Source organism: Geotrypetes seraphini, chromosome 4, assembly GCF_902459505.1.
Source record: "Geotrypetes seraphini chromosome 4, aGeoSer1.1, whole genome shotgun sequence".
In the NCBI taxonomy this organism is placed as follows: Eukaryota; Metazoa; Chordata; class Amphibia; order Gymnophiona; family Dermophiidae; genus Geotrypetes; species Geotrypetes seraphini.
This window is the reverse complement of record NC_047087.1, coordinates 49,260,001-49,268,449: the sequence shown is the minus strand read 5'-3', so window position 1 is coordinate 49,268,449 and position 8,449 is coordinate 49,260,001. Positions and strand designations below refer to the sequence as shown.

Below are 8,449 nucleotides of genomic sequence, written 5' to 3'. Positions count from 1 at the left end.
AACGTAGTACCAACTGTATTGTTAAAAGTAAACAGGTATCTGCACTTACTATTGCTGTTTTATCTCTGCATACCATGTGAGGTGCTTGAGCATTGTTGCTAATTGTTATCTGTTTTTGTTAACTATTGTTTGATTTAAAACAATAAAAAAAAAGATTGAACTTAAAAAAAAAAAAAATGATCCTGTCCACTACCGGATTTCTGTGTGAATTCTGCAAAAGTCCATACTTGGATTTGGACATCATATCAAAAATGCCCCTCACATCCAGGAAGAGTGGGTGGGAGGGTGCCGGAGGGGGGTGTTATGTACTTATTATATCACTAGCTGATGCTCCGGCGTTGCACGGGTATTTAATTATAGCAATAACACTGTAAATGGATTCAAATAAAGATACTTTATAGTGGTGAATGAAATTATTTTTTAACAGCTTTATAAAAAGTACAATAATCAAATTATAATGTGAAATATTTGACAAAATGAATACAATACAAGTTACACAAAACTTGATTATAAACAACATTTTTAGTTTCACCTCCAGGAACAAGAACATATAAATTCTTGGGTGAACCCACCCTTGAGCAAGCAACATAGAGTTGTCCATGGGAAAATCAGGGGGATCTTAAATCCACTCCACAGTATGTAATAGTCTGTCCCTGTGATTTGTTGATTGTGATAAAGAATGCAAGTCTCACTGGAATTTGCAATCTCTTAAACTGAAAAGGAAGATATGTTGGAATAAGTGGCATCCAAAAGTTTCAGTATTGATTTAAACAACTCAATATGTGGAAACTCAGGTTGAAAAGAAACTCCATGCAGTTTTTTCCCGGTTCAGAATGGAACCTGTGTTCCTAGTTCAGCATATGTGAGTACTCATGTAATGTAATAACATTATGAACTGGGGTGCATGAAGGAAACAGTTACAAACACAGTTAGAACATACAAACTCTATATGTATGGTGTCCGTGGTAGAATAGAAACAATGTCCCTAGTGGTTATAGTGTCATAGAAAGTGTTTTATAGTTGGAATTACTGTGAGAATGGCAGCTTTTTACATCCTTTCCATTGACATGAATGGGTGAAATCTGATTTTCTGTTTGTAGCTCCGCCCACGTGTGCAGGTGGGCCGCGAGACCCCCAGAACATATCACCCCAGGTAGTGAGGGATCTGCATACCAAGTTTCGTTCAATTCGGTCAAGCCGTATTTGAAGTACTGTGAGAATGGCAGCTTTTTACAATTTTACCATTGACATGAATGGGTGAAATCTGATGTTCTGTTTGTAGCTCCGCCCACATGTGCAGGTGGGCTGCGAGACCCCCAGAACATATCACCCCAGGTAGTTGGAATTACTGTGAGAATGGCAGCTTTTTACATTTTTTCCATTGACATGAATGGGTGAAATCTGATTTTATGTTTGTAGCTCCGCCCACGTGTGCAGGTGGGCCGCAAGACCCCCAGAACATATCATCCCAGTAGTGAGGGATCTGCATACCAAGTTTCGTTCAAATCGGTCAAGCCGTTTTTGCGTGATCGCGGCACATACACACACACACACACACACACACATACATACACACATACATACCTCCGATTTTATATATATAGATTTGATGTAATGAGTGCTGTTTATTGTATTAATTGTTTGTTAACCTGTTGCACGTTATGTTGGCTTTTAAAAATGAATAAAGATTTATACATATTAAAAAAAAAATGCCCCTCTCTGTCAAGTTTGAAGTTACTAAGAAAATTGTCTCTATGAGGTTGATTAGAAAATGTATTTGAGACTGTCAATGTCAATAAAAAAAACATTCAAAGAAAAAAAAAGAAAATTGAAAGATGTGAAGCTGTCAGCTTCTTGTATGTAAAACAAAACAAAAACCTGGCACAAAGAACAATAAGTTTTCTAGTTCCATTCTTCAGGGACACTGACAACAGAAATAAAAGCTTACTGCCAATTCTGAGGTTAAATTATTAAGAATAGCTTTGAGATTGCTGGTTAGTGAATGACATGATTCAGAAAACTGTCAGTGAGTTTAAAGGTCCTGAATGGACAGACACCATCCCTGAATCCCATGCTCTTACCATAGAGACACATAAAGGAAGGGCAGAAACATTCTAAAAAGCACCTGATATATTTAAATTTTACATGTATGACTGGGAATTTTGAGTGAGTGACTGGAAGACAAAATAAATGTTAGTGTAATACCCCCATCAGGGTGACTCTGAGTCCAGGACCCAACCTGGATGGAGTTCCAAAAGGCAGTCTCCGTCAGTCCCTCACTCAGTTAACAATCAGTGCCTCCACCTGGGGAAAAGAAGTGCTAGCAGTCGGGTTCACCCTCTTCTTCCCCCAAGAAAAATCCAAAAACACTTCTGTGAACAAGGTTGGCTAATAAATTAAACTGATTTATTTATACTATGGGGCCCATAATCAAAATAAAAATACATCTAAAAGCCTGCCTAAATTGGCACTTGGACAATCAGAAAGATAGGTCATCCAAGTGCCAATAATCAAAATGGGTTTTAGACGTATCTAAAAGCAGCTTAGGCCTTTTCACTGTTGAACCTCATTTGCCATGTCGATGCCCATTTCTCGAGCTTGATTATGTCACTTTGTAGATCTTCGCAATCCCCCTGTGTCTTCACTACTCTGAATAACTTTGTATCGTCCGCAAATGTAATCACCTCACCATGGTGAGGCCCCACCTGGAATACTGTGTGCAATTCTGGAGGCCACATTATCGCAAAGATGTGCTGAGACTGGAGTTGGTTCAGATAATGGCCACCTGGATGGTCTCGGGACTCAAAGATCTCCCGTACGAAGAATGGTTAGACAAACTGCAGCTATACTCACTCGAGGAGCGCAGAGAGAGGGGGGGACATGATTGAGACGTTCAAGTATCTCACGGGCTGCATCAAAGCGGAAGAAGATATCTTCTTTTTCAAGGGACCCACGGCAACAAGAGGGCATCCGTGGAAAATCAGAGGCGGGAAACTACGAGGTGACACCAGGAAATTCTTTTTCACTGAAAGGGTGGTTGATCGTTGGAATAGTCTTCCACTGCAGGTGATTGAGGCCAGCAGCGTGCCTGATTTTAAGGCCAAATGGGATCGACACGTGGGATCTATTCACTAGGCAAAGGTAGGGGAGGGTCATTAGGGTGGGCAGACTAGATGGGCCGTGGCCCTTATCTGCCGTCTATTTCTATGTTTCTATGTTGTACCAATGTCCAGATCATTTATAAAGATGTTGAAGAGCACGGGTCCAAGCACCAAGCCCTGCGGCACCCCACTGGTGACACTCTTCCAGTCCGAGTATTGTTCATTTACCCCCACTCTCTGTTTCCTATGTTCCAGCCAGTTTTTAATCCACGTGAGTATTTCACCCTCGATTCCAAGGCTTGCAATTTTCCGAAGTAGTCGTTCATGTGGAACTTTGTCGAACGCCTTCTGAAAACCCAGATATATAATGTCGACCGGGTCGCCCTTGTCTATCCACCTGTTTACTCCCTCGAAGAAGTTTCATGGGAACGCTCTCTTGTTTTGGTTTTGATTACAAGGTTTTCTATTTAACTATTCCAACCCACTCATGATTTTATAAATGTCTATCTCATCGCCTCTCAGTCTCTTTTTTACAAGCTAAAGAGCTCTAACCTTGCTGCTGAATATCTGATCAGACCACCCTGGTAGAATCCAAGCAGTGCCAAGGTGGTCCAGTGCTAGACCAGGAGCTTATTCAAGCACCAATGATATACTGTGCTGGCAATCCAAGATTAATAACTTTCCAGTATTGACTTATAGGGATAAATCATACAACAATCAAATATTTTCTCCCTTAAACAGTTACTGATATTTTTTCAAACGATTCTCAGCAGGCTCTGTAGTCATGCATCAAATAGTATGTCTAGCATGAGCCAATAGCATCACTGGATCATTTTTAATTTTATACTTTTTAATTAATTAAATAGTAATTACTTAAATAAATATTGCACTTATCTTTTAACTATGGATTTTTTTCTGCCTCTCCTGACATGATCATGTTTCATTTGAACCTTCTTCAGGGTCGAGGTTTTTTTTAGAATAAAGTACCACTCCTAAACTGCTTCAAAGCTCCGTTCATTTATACCAGTGGTCTCAAACTCAAACCCTTTGCAGGGCTACATTTTAGATTTGTAGGTACTTGTAGGGCCTCAGAAAAAATAGTTAATGTCTTATTAAAGAAATGACAATTTTGCATGAGGTAAAACTCTATCTGCGCAAGCTGGACCACAAAATATAGAAATCCTAACTTGTTTAGATATCTATCCAATGAATGAGTTATAGTCAGCGCTATGGAGGAAATTGTATGAGGCACCTAAAGTTAGGCACCTAATTTAATTAGTAAATTGGCTTCAATAATGAGCTTTAACAAGCTCATAATTGAAAAAAAATGAATTGGGAGATATCTTTTTAGGTGTGATTCTACAAAAGATGGGCTCCTAACACCAAAGTAGGCATGTTTAGGGGCAGAGAAAGTCTTAGGCGCCACTAGGTACGATTCTCAAAAGGACTTAAGGCTAGATGCACTAAAGATACCGACTCGATCGCTGTTGGGACGATTCTCTGGCTGATTCTCCAACAGCAATTGATGCGCTATCAAGTTTGCATGCAAATGATTTGCACAAAGGGCCTGATTGGCTTAGACTTCTCCCCCTTGTATCCTGGGATACAGAGGGAAGAGCCTAAGGCCCTGATAGGCCCTGAGCCAATCAGGGCCTTAGGCCCCTCACTTGGCATCACATGATGTACCCGGGAAGGAAAGTCCCGCCATTCTGGAGTGGCGAGCATATGAGCAGGATGGACTGAGCTTCTGTCCTGCTCTGTCTCTGAGAAGGTATTGGAGGAGGGGGGTTCGGGGGATGGCAGGGGAGCTCTGGTGGCAGGAGGGAATGGGCATCCCTCCTGCTTTTTTTCAGGGGGAAGGGGGAGGATAGAGGATGCTAGGAGGCACCTGGCATAGCAGTGGGCCTTTGGTGGCAAGAGGGAGTGGACAGCCTTCCTGCCATATCACTGCTGTGTGTGTGTGTGGGGGGGGGGGGGGGGAGTCGCATTAGCAGGAGGGAGTGGGCATTCCTCCTGCCCTATTGCTGCCATGGGGGAAGAGGAGTTACATTGGCAGAAGGGAGTGGGCATCCCTCCTGCCATTTTCGCAGGTGCGGGGAGCCATTTTGTGGTGCTGGTTCATCAGGGAGGGAGGGCCATCATTTTCGGGGCTATTGTGCTTTTTTCTTTTTTTTATGGTACAGATATTTTGCATATCTGTGCTGTTGAAAAGCTATATGGAATTTTCTCCATACTGAAATCTGCCAGATTAGTTCCGTGACTTATCTCAGGAAACAATAGAAAGCCTATTTATTCTTGAAAATTTTTCCATTCTGATGACTTTCATGTTCTTTAGTCTTATTTTTCTGTGTGTTAACTTGTTTCTGGTTTTAAGTGCATCAATCTGCATTCTGTATGTTTGTTTAGGAACCTGCCTAGAGCGGTAGGATAGTGTGGGAAATATTTTAAAATAAATAAATAGGCCTTTCTCTATAATGCCCTAACCCTCACTCCCATCAATCTTCCCCTCTTGCCACCCTAAACTTTCCCCTCCATACCCTTTTATCTCATTCCTTCTCTTTTACCAAAGACTCAACCCATCTCACACTCACCTCTTTCTGCTCCATTTCTCCACCCCTCAACCTTTTTAATCCCTAAACTCCCCTCTCTATTCCCCACCTGAGCTAACCAAAGAAATGCATTGAACTTAAGTTGTCACTGACCAGTCCTGAAGGTAAGGGTCCAGGGCTGGCGGGTGGCAGAATTAAAGCTCTTCATTACGGAAGTAGCTGCTGGTGGTTTAACACAGATACTTTCATTCCCTCAGTATCCTTAAGGTGAGTTAGTCCTTCAGTGAAAGACATTTCAAGCTGTCAAAGAAAAGAAAAAACAAACAAATGTCAGAATACTCCCATCTTCAGGGGATAATACTTTATTTAGGATCTACAGTCCCTTCAGGCAATCTTCTCCTTTCTTAAAACCACAATGAAGACTGCACACTCCCCTGGCTTAACAGGGTCCATAAGTCAAAAGTTCCTACTTTCCTAGTCAGTGGAATAGTCTTTAACCCTTTCAGGACCATAAGGATCGTAGGCCAATTTTTGTGGTTTTGACGATATTTTTATGGTAAAAAGGGCTTGCAGATGCCAAAAAATTGATTTTTTTTGTGAAATATCATTATTTTTATTTAAAAAAATCACATTTCTGGCTTATGGACAGTGTGGCAAGTGAATCTTCTCGTCAATCTAGCAACGACGCTAATGAATGAATGTCGGAACCAGTTTGTTTATATAAAGGCAGTATCATATGGAATCCGTACATATCAAATTTAGAACTGTAGACTATCCCAATCAAAATTGATAGGATTTTAAAGTTATGGGACAAATATATCCCTTGGTCCTGAAAGGGCTACGCAGTTCTTCCCTTCCATTAGGCAAGGGAGGAGAGTGTGGCACAGTGGTTATAGCCTCAGCACCCTGAAGTTATAGGTTCAAACCCTGCGCTGCTCCCTGTGACCTTTGGCAAGTCACTTAATCCTCCACTGCCCCAGGTACATTAGACAGATTGTGAGCCCACTGGGACAGACAGGGAAAATGCTTGAAGTACCTGTATGTATACCGCTTTGATTGGGGTTGTGAAACTACAAAAAGGCGGTATACAAGTCCCCATTCCTTTCCCTTACAAGGAGGCTGTGCAGACCACCCTGGTGGAACACAAAAGGTAAAAACAAATCAGTGCTCAAAGTTCAATGTCAAACAGTCCAGGCAGCAAACAGTTCCTCCTTGGCTCTCTTAGCCTGTTAGTTACTCCTCTTGCACAAAAACTCGTTATGCTAACAGCCAATCAATAGTAGCCTTTTTGAACACTTGGCTACACACTAGCACAAACAGTGCTATGGGAGAGTTGTGGGGTCTGTATTCTTGTGTTTGCACACAGCCATCTGCCCCCACCCTGACTTAACAGACCCTCTCCCAAACTCTACCACTGTTAGGTTTCAAAAACAGCTGAAGAAAATAAAACCCTTCTGAAACATTTTTCTTCCTATAAAGTGACCTCAGCCCATCTCTTTTAACTTCTCCCAGTCTCAGGTTAGGACAGATGAACAGCACAGTATTACGTCCCAATCAAAACACTTGCCTTGACTTAGCAGACCTCCATGGCTTTCTCCTGTGCATTATCTCTATAGATTGTGCTGTGCTTGCCTCAAGCTCCTGGTTCTCCAGGGAGGCCCTACTGCCTATCTCCATGGCTTCTGCAGTCTCTGGCTGTGTGACTCTTAGCAGCATGAGATTCTGCTCCTTCTGCCTCTTCACCTCTAACCAGGTTGTCCACCTGCCCCACACTTCCAGACTGTGGGGCAAGGTTCTGGGTTCATGGGCTCCCTCTCTGGTCAAGAAGTATACAGCTCTTGTTTAATTTAGGCCAGGGGTCCCCAAAGTCCCTCCTTGAGGGCTGAATCCAGGATTATTCAGGATTTCCCCAATGAATATGCATGAGATCTATGTGCATGCACTGCTTTCAATGCATATTCATTGGGGAAATTCTGAAAACCCGACTGGAGTGGTCCCCTGGCTTAGGCTTTACTTTATCTGAGCTTTGAAAGTTTCCCTCCCCCCACCTGTGTTCCTGTACTTTAATACTGAGGAGATTAGGGCACTTAGGACAGAAGGCTGGTTTATGGGTCATGCGCTTTACTTTCTCATCCTGAGACACCTCAGTCTCAGTATCTGAGGGGACAGGAGTGCATGGCACAGTCTGTGGGCCTCAAAGTCCATTACTCTCCCACTTGCATGGAGATGAAGACTCAACACATGGGTGGCCATATGAGGCGTTGGCCTCAGGTGGCACTCTAGAGGGAGTGACATCTTGCTGCCAGCCAGCCTTCCTGCTGGTCGGTTCTCTCTATCGCTCCCCTTCCCAGCATCTAATCCTTTCACCCTGTCCCCCCCCCAAATCAACATTTTTTTCTTCCCCCCCCCATCTATCTTCAGATTTGTTGCCGATAGCAGTGATTCACAGAGCGGCCCTGCCAAACCCGGTGCTTCTCTCCACTGTGGCTCACCCTCTCTGACAACTTCCTGTTTCAGCTGGGATGGGCCACAGTGATTAGAAGTGCCAGGGTCGGCAGGACAATACTGAGAATCACTGCCACCATTAACCAATCTAAAGATAGATGTGTGTGTGTGGGGGGGGGGGGGATGGAAAAAGATGCCGATCGGGGGAGGAGAGGATGAAAAGATTAGATGCTGAGAAGAGCCAACCAGCAGGTAGACTGGCTGGTAGGATCTCTCAACAATGCCTGATATTGGACTGGGGCAGTGGCATACCAAAGGGCAGGCAAGTGGGGGAATGGTCTGCCCTGGGTGCAG

General features: G+C 43.1%; 1 long non-coding RNA gene across 2 annotated transcripts in view; it reads right to left on the bottom strand.

Moving 5' to 3' along the window:
• Positions 1 to 655: 655 nt before the first annotated feature.
• The window catches only part of LOC117358853, a 34,270-nt gene continuing 26,476 nt past the window's right edge, over positions 656 to 8,449 (bottom strand). Inside the window, exons 1-3 of one of the 2 annotated variants that reach the window (XR_004539108.1) lie at positions 6,687 to 7,009; positions 5,804 to 5,950; positions 656 to 713 (exon numbers count right to left, since the gene is read on the bottom strand). This is a non-coding gene — a long non-coding RNA (uncharacterized LOC117358853). Of the gene's footprint in view, positions 714 to 5,803; positions 5,951 to 6,686; positions 7,010 to 8,449 lie in introns of those variants that run through there. The other variant, XR_004539109.1, reaches the window with a different exon arrangement.